A 12179-nucleotide genomic window follows, 5' to 3' on the forward strand; every position below is an offset into this window, starting at 1 on the left:
TACTTAACGGTAGTGTCAAAACTATATTTAAAATAAAAAATATAATAAAAATGATTGAGACACCATTTGAACAATTTCATTTACGGTTTGAATTTCATAAAAACAGTCGCTGTTTTTATATGGTCAATTTTGAACAAATTAAATTGTGACTTTTTCCTTCTAATCCCATTTCTCCACAAACTGAGCCATTAAAAAAAACGATGGAACGTGAACGCACACGTCACATATAGATGAAATGCAAAGGGTTCAAAAATTCGTAAAATATTAAAGAGTCAATACACATTACATTGGCTTATTTTTTCCGACTGTAAGCTTATGCTTGCATAAGCTCATATTCCTACTTACAATTAATGTGTTGTAAAACAATCATTAAAAATGAAAAACGAATCACATATTACAACATTGGAAGTCTATATCTCTCACCTGAGAAACAGAGTTCATGCCGTTTACACATTCACACAAAGTCACAGTATGAAGCATCAAAGTGAATTTCCCAGACTGCACTCTCTGACTGGAGGGAACAGACTCTTAATGCTACAGGAAGTGTTCCAGAACTTTCTAAGTGCAATATTTCATTCACAACAATCAAAAGTCAGACAGAAACAAAAGAAACTGGACTAATGAATTGTTAATGTTCATCTTTGGCCTCAAGTATACAACTTGTTCCTTACAAAATAGCTAAATAGTGTAACTGGCATAAGAATTCATAATTCATGCGTCTTGAATGAGATTTAACCATGGTAAGTGGATGGCCCTTCCCAATCCTGGCCTACGTGGTTTTGGCTGGATGGCCTGCGACCGCTCATGAATCTCTTCAGCGTTTCAGAGGAACTAGGATGTAACCAGGTGTCTGTCGCAATGGTGTCAATGGAAACGCGCCGATCGGTTGAAGGAGGAGTCTGTGGCCATAGCTCCTCCCCTTCCTCTGCTGACACTTGCCCTAGATAGCACAAGATACATATCTCAGTGCTTCTAATTACATTTATGGCTTTGTGTTCAGCAAGCTAACAGCTTAGCATAGCGCTAACGGATTAAGAAAAGCTTTTGAGTAGCTAAAACAAGATATCAAAATTTAAGTTTTTCATCTTTGTGTAGTTTGGATTCTAGATATATCCACCCCTAAAAGTCACGCAAAGCAACAAACTGTGGTTGGTCGTGTTAAGCCCAAAATATTCTTCATTTTGCACACAGTGTGCATGCCGTAAATAAAAATGCCGTACATTTTTTATGTCTTATAACTTGTGGAGAGAAATAGCGCAGACACTGGACAAAGTTGAATCTTTCTAGTGCACATGTCAGGGTTTTTCCCAAAACAAATTTTTGTCCTTATTTGATCAGTTAATGTAAATAATGAGTGATGTAAATGACTGCTGCACTTGTGATAGCGCGCATGTTAACTGAGGGAGAGAAAGAGTAGAGAGCCCCTCCTTGTGCACTTTCTCTAACCGTCTTACCCTCCCTCAAAATCAACTGACATGACGGTAAAAGGTCGGAAGATTTCGGAGTGCATTCGGAGATTTTTTTTTAAAACTTGAACCACTGGTGGTGTGAATTGTGCTAAAAAAAAACAAAACAAAAACAAATCGTCGTCTTATCTTTTCTGACAAGTGTTTCACACATGCAACTAACATAACTTTTAATAAAAAAAAAAATCCTATGATGAAGTGTTTGTCCTAACAACCGGGATTAGCACACGCCTGCTAATGTCCGATTCATGACATAACGACTCATTTGAACCGGTTCATTTTAATGAATGGTTAAAACAACTGATCTGTCCAACCCGTACGAAAATCTGAGATGACCAAACACCTAAGAAGAGATGATGCCAACCCCTCACAAGACCTCAGATGATGGCAACCCTCAAACAACATACAAAACTACCAAATTTTTACTATAAGTTTAATCGCAACATATAATCATTGCAGTTAATAGTGTTCACCGTCTGTTTGATTACTGCATAACTGCATGAATTTTACTGTACATTTCTGCCATATGGACATCAACTTGACAGTCACCACTGCTAAGCTACTGCTAAATATAATCTAGAAACTTTAAAATAGAAACTTAAATTTTCTGTAAAGCTGCTTTGCAATGATTTGTATCGTGAAAAGCGCTATACAAATAAACTTGCATTGAATTGAATATTAGTTAAAATAAACCACAAAGACTTTTTTTGACGCAGAAAAAAAAACCCTGCGTGTATTTGGTCACTCAATCAAATGGAGTAAACTGTGAAAGGCTATGCGTTTTTGCTGTATGCATATGCTAAATTTCCCCAATATACTTCAAGCGAAATTGAAGAATGAACTGCTGTGACCTCATTTTGAACAAACATTTCGATCAGCCTACTAAATTCTACTGGAGTCTGTTGTTAGGCCTGTCGCAATAATCAATATATCAACTTATCGTGCAATATATGTACATGACCTCAATCATTTTTGGTGACGCAATATATCACCCATTATATTTACTTAAAAATTAATGTCACCATGTTTTGTACATTCCACTTGTGCCTGTGTCTTTTGCAGCTTCTCGTACATAACGAGGTGTAGTCATGAGGTGCTAGTTCAAATTGAAAAAATGCTTCTACAAAAAAAGTTTCATCTGCAGATATGGTCTTGTTTAGGGAAACTTTCACTGTGCCTTTGTGCATATGGAGATCTGACTGCTAAGTAGTGAATGTGTTTTTCAGCAATAGTGTGCACCCTTAATTTACAGAGCAAAGGTCAGAGAAAAATCTGTAGATGGAAAAATCTCCATACAAGTTCCTTGTGCATTTTTCTTTTATTCTACTTGTTACTTTGCACTTTTTGTTAGAAAATGTTTATTTACTATTTATTCAGGTTTTTTAAGGTATCTAATACGCAATTATTTCTGGGGCAATATATCGCACAACAAAAAGTTGTTATCGTGACAGGCCTATCTGTTGTGGGAGTTCAAAAGGGTTTGTCAAAGACTTGTAAACACATTCACACTAACATTCATCAGTTGTGTTACTGTATTCATTAGATGATTTTATATGATTTTATGATACTTTGTATAAATTTTGCTATGGCTGATAACCATAAGTACATCTCAAATAACAACCTAGTTATTTTTTGACGTTGTTTCCCCAATTTGCATTCTTTGTAATCTAAAAAAAAAAAAACTGTACCTGATAGTCAAAAGTCTTTCTTGTGAGTATCTTTAAATGCTTATATTTTCCTAACTCTCCCCGGATAGTGTATTTTAAGGAAAATAATTTTTTATATTGTCACACGTTGCAAACAAGAACTCTGCCAGGTGTATATCAAGGCCTTGAGTGTCCCTGTCAAAACTAAAGTACACCTAAGGTATTACATGTTGGCGTCTTCCTGTCAAAGTGCGCCAGATTAAGCTGCAGTGTTGACCAGACTTCATGCCAGTAGTCAAATGTAGTCTGGCTGGGCAAGACTAACCAACCCAAGGTGATTTTCCTTTCAGATTCAGAGCTCCTGACCTGATCTCCAATCATGTTCTCTCATGTTGTTCAGCGATGTCATCTTGTTCTTTGTGCGCTCTCTCAGCCATTCTATTTCTGTGCTGGTAATCGAGTGCAGAGACTGGCTGTCAGGACTGCGGTCAGGTCGAGCGTACCTGTTTACCACATCCTACCAACAAAACAAAAGTACAGTTATTCAGTCTTTATCGATGCATTCAATTAAAAAAACATTCTACTGTAGCTCTGTTATAAATCCCAACCCAATGGCATCTAAATAGTAAGCAGGCTTTAAAAGGATAGTTCACCCAAAAATGAAAATTCTGTCATTAATTACCCTCATGTCGTTCCAAACCTGTAAGACCTTCATTCATCTTTGGAACACAAATTAAGATATTTTTGATGAAATCTGAGAGCTTTCTGACCTTCCATAGACAGCAAGGGTACTACACGCATGTAGAACACACATACGCTGCGCCTTATTTACATTCAGAGGAAAGCGCGCGCATGCGTCGTGGCACTCTCCAAAATGGTGCCTGAGGGTGACGTGGAGGAGAAGAATTGTTGAATAAAGTCAATAAAATAAAAAGTGAATAAAATTTGTTTTTGTTTTCTTAGCGCACAAAAGTATTCTCATAGCTTCATAAAATTAAGGTTGAACCACAGATGTCACATGGACTATTTTAATGATGTCCTTACTACTTTTCTGGGCCTTGATCGTGGTAGTACCCTTGCTGTCTATGGAAGGACAGAGAGCTCTCGGATTTCATCAAAAATACCTTAATTTGTGTTCCGAAGATGAAAAAAGGTCTTATGGGTTTTGAGGGTGAGTAATTAATGACAGAATTTTAATTTTTGGGTGAACTATCCCTTTAAAGATACCTCGTTTAACCGAATTCTAAGGCAGGATGCACATATTAAGTTGAAGTTTACATCTTCCGAACATTCATTCACATATTTGCGCTACGCCAGTGTCTTCACACACAGACGAAACTTACTAGAGAAGTGTGATGTGTGACAAATATATCTGTAAATAAATACAATTTAAATTCACATCTCGTACACTTTAATGACCTTTGAATGGAATATATACGCTCCCTTCGAACTGGAATCATGGCGGAATATCCTTTGATGTACACTTCGCAGGGCACTTACATTCGAATTGAACAAACGTCTGAAGCGATAAGAGATACACACAAAATGTGCAGAGCGGGGGTGCGTGAGGACTGGAATTGAGAACCGCTGCCAAAATGCATTCCAACAATGGGAGTTGCTGCCTATGTAGAGCGTTCCAAATCAGTCAATTATGAGGTCTGACAGTTGCATTCACATCTCGTCTTTCGCAGAATCTTGCACGACATTGCATTCTAAAAGTGTGGCGCTCAAGTTTAAAAGTTCAACTTTTAAAAAGCATGATTCTATATGTTGCATTTTTTTCCATTCTACTGAACATTGGAAGTCGGCAGCCCATGTAAGAAGAAGCAAGGCAGCTAGGTTTCGGAACAGATCTAAAGACATTGCCTTTGTCAAGTGAGGTTGTAGTTGTGTGTAACTGGGAACTCTTACTTCAGACATGTCTGCCTTCCTGACTGCCGGTCTCACTCTTTGGTCACGCCGGGATCGTAGAAGGAATGAATCGTCACTGGGGTCTGTGTAGAAACAACTGATTGGTTATTTACAGCCGACACATGTTCAGCAACAGCAGGCTCTGCAGTCCTCTCTCTCTCTCTCTCTCTCTCTCGCTCTCTAGCTCTCTAGCTCTCTAGCTCTCTAGCTCTCTCTCTCTCTCTCGCTCCAACATGCACGAGTCAAGCAATCAAAGCTTGGTAATTGAAACTGAGCAAATGAAATGGCATTTAATGGATGAGACTGATTTGGGAACTCATTTACAAGGTGACTGTTGATCTCTCTGGGGAGCCACTGAGGACAGGCATTATCCTCACCCCAGAGTCAATCTCTCTTCTGTCTGGTATTCATAGCTGTCACACTAGCTGTCACTCGACCCTGGTGGCAGTGACAGCAGCTGTCTGATGGCAGTGTCACGCATTGTCTGCTGCTCATACTGTCACATACACACCACTATACTTGTAAAAACATCCCATTGACATCTACTGTTTCTAAATGATGTTAATCGATAAGCCCCAAACTCTAATGCTACACCTTAAGTGTCTTTTAACTTAGATATCACAGTATATTAATAAAGCGAAAATGGTCAAAATGAACATGAACCACAGAACTAAATATCACAATAACATGCTACATTTTTGCATGGAGGGTTTTTGCAGGAGATCTTGCATCGATCTTTAATGATACAAGGACTGTGTTGTGGACAAGCATTGTAACTTGTGTGTGGCAAGATTCCACATTATTTTTGAAAGGTTTTTATGATTTTTTTTCTTCTTTTTGGTGATATTTTTGATGAAATCCGAGAGCTTTCTGACCCTGCATAGACAGCAACGCAACTACATGTTCAAGAACAAGAAAGGTAGTAAGGACATCGTTAAAATAGTCCATGTGACATCTGTGTTATTTTTGTTTTATTTGCGCACAAAAAGAATTCTTGTAGCTTCATAACATTACGGTTGAACCACTGATGTCACATGGACTATTTTAACAATGTCCTTACTACCTTTCTGGGCCTTGAATGTGGTATTTCCATTGCTGTCTTTCATCAAAAATAGATTAATTAAAAAAAAATATCTTACTTGTGTTTCGAAGATGAATGAAGGTCTTACAGGTTTGGAACGACATGAGGGTGAGAAATTAAATGACAGAATTTCCATTTTTCGGTGAACTATTTCTTTAAAGTACACTCTTTTAGGGATAGTTCACCTAAAAATGAAAATTCTGTCATTATTTACTCACCCTCATGTCGTTCCAAACCTGTATGAGTTTCTTACTTCTGTTGAACACAAAAAATATATTTTGAAGAATGTCGGTAATCAAACAATTGATGGTAGCCATTGACTTCCATTGCATGCTTTAAGTCAATGGCTGTTTTGGGAGTCAATTAAGCGTTTTGTTATACCTAAAAAGGCCAAAGTCCAAAAAAAAAAACTTTCGAAACTCATGTGGAATCTCGCCACACACGTTGAGTTATAATAACGCTTTTCCGAAAATTATAATTATTTACTCACTCTCATGTCATACCAAATCTGTATGACTATATGATACATTTCTCAAAAATTATTCACATTCAACAAAAGAATATGTCATACAGGTTTGGAACAACTTGAGGGCGAGTAAATGCTGACAGAATTTTCATTTTGTGTGAACTATCCCTTTAAGTATGTATACTGGTGGGTGTAATCTTAATGTTGTCTAAACTTTGCACATGAAAAAGTATTTGTGACACATTTGTGAGTAAAACACTTCCCTCCATCAATAAACACGTCAAGTCAATAACCAAAACCAGCACTAACAGAGTGCAGATACCCTTTAAGGGCTCAGAAAAATGGGTCACGGAAAAACAGTCAAGATTTTTTTGGTGGCGCACACGCAACTCACTTGCTCATGATGCCGCTGCCCTGAAGACACCATGTCAAAGTAACCTGCCCAGGAAATACAGGTACTGTATGAGTCTGCAGTTTTTTTTTCAGCAATTATATATTTTATTTATATAGTACCATTTAAAAGTTATTTTTTTAATGATTTTGAAAGTCTCTTAAGGCCCATTCAGCCCAAGAACCACAAATATAAAGATAACTATAACGGTAGCTATATTAGCATCCACATCAACAAATGATATTGTTCTGTTTATACTAAGTGCGCATGGCAGATAAATTGTCTGCAGCTTTAAAGGGGTCATATGATGCGATTTCATGTTTTCCTTTGTCTTTGGAGCGTTACAAGCTGTTCGTGCATATATAAGAACCGTAAAGTGCGCAACACGTACGTCCTACGTCATTCGCCCCGGAACAGTCAGCAGAAGTGAGAAAAAAAGTATTTATAACATTTTAAATATGGATATTTTTATTACAAAAACGCATCGATTTGCTACAGGAGGCCTTTATACCACACATTCTCAAGCATGTGACGGAAATGTTACACCCCTATCATATTGTGATGATGCCCTGTCAGGCCGGAGCGATGATTCAAAAACATGAAAACCCATTATAAACGAGGCATTTGTTGCTTCCAGTGGGGACATAATTATGGATTATAATGACTTATACTGTCTTTTGACGCGTTGCGTTGCATCGCGCCGCGTAAACATAAAACCATGTCTGCATTTGTGATCGGAGAAATGACAAACAACAAGCCCTACTCTACACTGCCCAAAAAACTCGCTTTAGATATAAAAAATATAAAAACTCTTATATAGGCGAGTAAAACATGGGCTAATTTAAATTTTTTGGGTGAACTAACCCTTTAAGACTCATCCACACCTTCTTAAAAAGCCTCATTAAAACACGCCCCCACAAATCTACGTCACTGTGTGGGAAGATTTGCATAACACCGCCCAAATATATACGCAAAGAAAGAAGGTGTAACTTTTATTTTTGCTGTAGTATTGTTGCTGCCGCCATGGAAGCTGTTATTCCAAATATGGTAAGGGGCGTAACATTTCCGTCACATGCTTGAGGTATTTGGCCAATCACAATGCACTGGATTGCTGGCCAATCAGAGCACACTGTGGTTTTCAGAACGATGAGCTTTGTAAAAATCAATGTGTTTCAGAAAGGCAGGGCAGAAATGTACGGTATGTGGACAATAATGTGTTTTTTTAACCTTAAACCACGTAACCACATTGCATTACACCAAATACACAAAATAATGTGCTTTTTAGCAATGTCATATGACCCCTTTAAAATGCTCAAGCTTTTTTAAAGCAGAATGGTTTCTGATTGGATGTCAATGTTTTGATCTTTCATCAGCTGGAAAAAACAACAACAATAATATTGTTTTTTTTTTACATTATCATTATAGTTGAGGTGTATATAACTATTTTTTAAAACTATAATGTTATTATTATAATTTTCATTCTTGGTGTGAATCGGCCTTTATGCCTTTAACGGTGCCATTTATTTGATCAAAAATACAGTAACAGTAATATTGTGAACTATCATTACAATTTAAAATATCTGTTTTATATTTTAATATATTTTAAAATGTGATGGCAAAGCTGAATTTTCAGCAGTCTTTACACAGTCTTCAGTGTCACATGATCCTTCAGAAATCATTCTAATATGCTGATTTGGTGCTCAAGAAACATTTCTTCTTCTTAATATTGATGTTTAAAACAGTTGTGCTGCTTAATATTTTTGTGGAAATTGTGATGCACCTTTTTAGGATTCTGATTTTATGCATCCTTGCTGAAAAAAAAAAGTATTAATAAAAAATAAAAAAAAACATACAAACCAAAACCAAAATGTACTATGATATACAAAAATGTCAAAAAAATGTTCATCCTCAATAACAGACTGACCAGCAGCTCTGCCCCTCCTCAGACTGTTGATGGTTTGTTGCTGTTGTCGTAACAGAGCCTGTTGCTGGATATCTAGACTGTGATTATCACTGGGGGAGTCAAGATACGCCTGCCGCACCTCCTCACGAGATGCACCATCTGATAACACAAACAACACACACACAGAGATAAGAGTCATCCTCTCCTCCAGGACTACAGCCTCTTTGACAGATAATGCAGGGACGGTGAATACAGATATTGAGTGGCACACTAACAAACATTATCCATTCACAGAAAACACTGACTCATATAGCAAATAAGTCTTGTGCATCACACATGACAGGAAAACAGCAGCTCTGCCACAGCCAAATCAGTTGGCACAGCGATGTAGAGAGAGAATCAGAGCTAAAATAAAGAGCATGACAAAGAAAGGGCATGGAGCCAAGTGCTGAGTCACGGTTCACAGAGATGCTACTCATTTCTCTCCTGCAGGGGGGTTTGATGACTGATACGACCGTTCACCCCATGAGGTGGGCAGATGGAGAGGAAGAGCTGTTGAATCCATCTTTTTAGCAGAGAATAAGGTTAAAAGTTTCCATGAGTGACATGAAACTGATATTCCTCTAAGAAAACACATTAACATTTGATACTATATTAGCATCAAAATAATCCTAGTTTCATTCAACCATATCCAGGTTTTTGCTCTATGGATGCAAGCGTAATTGACACAGACTGTGTTATTTTAGTATTATTTATATACTATTACAGTATTTATTCCCATTTTGAATCAGCTTTTATTTTTGAATTAGCTTTTATATTTTCAGTTTTCACTTTAGTTTTAGTTTAGTAATTTTACTATGCGTTTATCATTTCTTCAGATTTCTATGCATCTTTATTTTATATCTATTTCAGTTTTGTCAATTTTGTTCTTCAACTTTACATTTTTATCATGCAAGTATTTTTATTTTTAATTTTGTTTCTATTTATTTATATATTCTATTTTCAGCTTCTTTTCATTTTATGTAATCAATTATTTGTAGTTAACAGTAATAACCTCGATTACAAATAGCTACTTTTTTATTAACTTCCTCTATCCACCCATCCATTCAGCACTAGTTTTAGAGTTGACTCTAAAACTAGAAATCCTTTTATGGCAAGTTAGTCCACTCGTTGGCCATCTTGGCATGCAGTATTTCACTCAACTCATTTAGCCAGTGTGGTAATGTGTGACTTTAATAGGTATTTGAAGAGCATATAGTAGTTGTTTGATGTTACACTGAAGCTAACAAAGGATCAGAGCGTGAGTAACAGGAAATGAGTGAGGCTATTGGTGGATATGTGAAGGTAATAAAGGCAGGTGAATGGGATTTTGGGAGCCATCATGGTTGTGTGAAATTACAGACCCGTTGAAGAGTTCTGGAGAGGTTTTTCAAGCAAAAGAGGAAATTCTGTGTCACATTTACCTCTGTACTTCAGACGGTTAAACTCCTGCAGGTTCTGCATGTTGACCGCTGCAGTGGTGTGGGAAGCCGGCCTCCTGATGTGGACTTGTTTGCGTAGCCTCGCCACTTCAAAAACATCCTCCGGGAGGTGCTCTCTTGGCCTGTTCAAAATGTAAAGCATAAGGGTCAGAGGGACAACATAAACCTTGCCAAGATGATCTTGCATGGTTTATTTTGTGATATTGACCTGTTGACTGTACATTATCCCATATTACATGGCTAATTACCAAATAAATAGGGACAATGGTCAAATATGCAGTTTAGCAGTCATTATTCCAGAAAATATTGATCACTTAGGATGTTTGTGGGGGGGAAAGAACTTTATTATAGGTTCTAACAGACCACACATGTTCTGAATGTGTCTGTGCAGGATGTTTGCTACCTGCTGTGAACAGGAGGAGTGTGATCATTGCTGTTAGACTGCATCAGTTCTCCCTCCAGACGTCTCTGTTCGCTCCGCAGCTGCCTACGCAAGGCCGATAACTCCCTGATCACCGTATGCTTTTCTTCTGAAACACAAAGTCAGTATACAATTCAGGGATTTGGTCCTTTACAGCTCTGGTGGCTACAGTATGTGATATAAGTTACCGGTGGCCCTGATCTCGTTCCTGCGTGCAGGCACTGGGGGAGAATGTGGTGCTGACATTGATCGCATCTGTTTGAAACAAACAAAAAAAAAAAAACTGTAATTAGTCACTTCACATGTCATTCACTTAGACGTTCCTGTCTAAGTGGGCGGTTCTTGTCAAGAATAAGCTATAATGTGGACCCTAATTGGGTGTTTCTTCAACTTTGGGGACATTTTTTGTGTTGTTGGTTTTTTTCTTTTTTTGTTATTAAAACTAACAAACTGTAACTTTTTGTTATATGAAGATCACATTAAATCCGTCTTGAAAACTTTTTTTTTATTTTATATTATATTAAAATTGTTCTTTTAATGTGCATTATTCCCAGTCAAGCTATGATTTTCTCAATTTATGTGAAGCATTTGGAAATATAAATTAAATATATGTGAAATTAGCCTTAGCAGAACTTTTTTTGCCATTTATTTCAAAACATTTCATTTGACATATGGCGTAAATGACAATGATATGGAAACCCGTTTCCGCCACTAAATAAAAAATAAAACAAGGTAATTGCGACTTTTTATCTCACAATTCTGACTTTTTTTCACACAATTGCAAGTTAGAAAGTCAGAATTGCGTGATATAATCTAAATCTCGATATAGATATAGATCTAAACTCGCAATTCTGCCTTTTTTTCTTGGAATTGCTAGTATATAACTTGCAATTCTGACTTTATAACTCGCAATTCTGAGAAAAAAAAGGCAGAATTGCGAGATATGAACTCGCAATTGTGAGAAAAAAAGAAAGTCAGAATTGCAAGATATAAACTCAGAATTGCAATTTTATATCTCGCAATTCTGACTTTATAACTCGCAATATGAACTCGCAATTCTGAAAACAAAGTCAGAATTGTGAGATAAAAAGTCGCAATTACCTTGTTTTATTTTTTATTCAGTGGCGGAAACGGGCTTTCATACAATGACAATAACAATAACAATGTGGTGAGAATGCTCATGACTTTCAAAAAAAAAAAAAAAAAGGTTCCCCTGTTGATGCAAGTTTAAACATGCCTGGACACTGTTAATGGACAAAGTAAACTAGTGAGTTTGTAAAAAGCGTTTATTTAAATTTTTTAAAAACTGTACCCATAACTGAATAAAACCCCAAGCATTGCCAAAATAGGTGGTCTATGAAGTAAGAAGTAGTTGTGCGCATGTGTGTCACTCACAGACAGAGTTGCAGAAGA

At 36.9% G+C, this 12179-nt stretch overlaps 1 pseudogene; it reads right to left on the reverse strand.

Moving 5' to 3' along the window:
- Nucleotides 1-42: 42 nt before the first annotated feature.
- Nucleotides 43-12179, reverse strand: part of LOC107686718 (centrosome and spindle pole-associated protein 1-like) — a 26417-nt pseudogene continuing 14280 nt past the window's right edge.

The sequence above is a fragment of the Sinocyclocheilus anshuiensis genome, unplaced genomic scaffold, assembly GCF_001515605.1.
Source record: "Sinocyclocheilus anshuiensis isolate Anshui unplaced genomic scaffold, SAMN03320099.WGS_v1.1 scaffold990, whole genome shotgun sequence".
Classification (NCBI taxonomy): Eukaryota; Metazoa; Chordata; class Actinopteri; order Cypriniformes; family Cyprinidae; genus Sinocyclocheilus; species Sinocyclocheilus anshuiensis.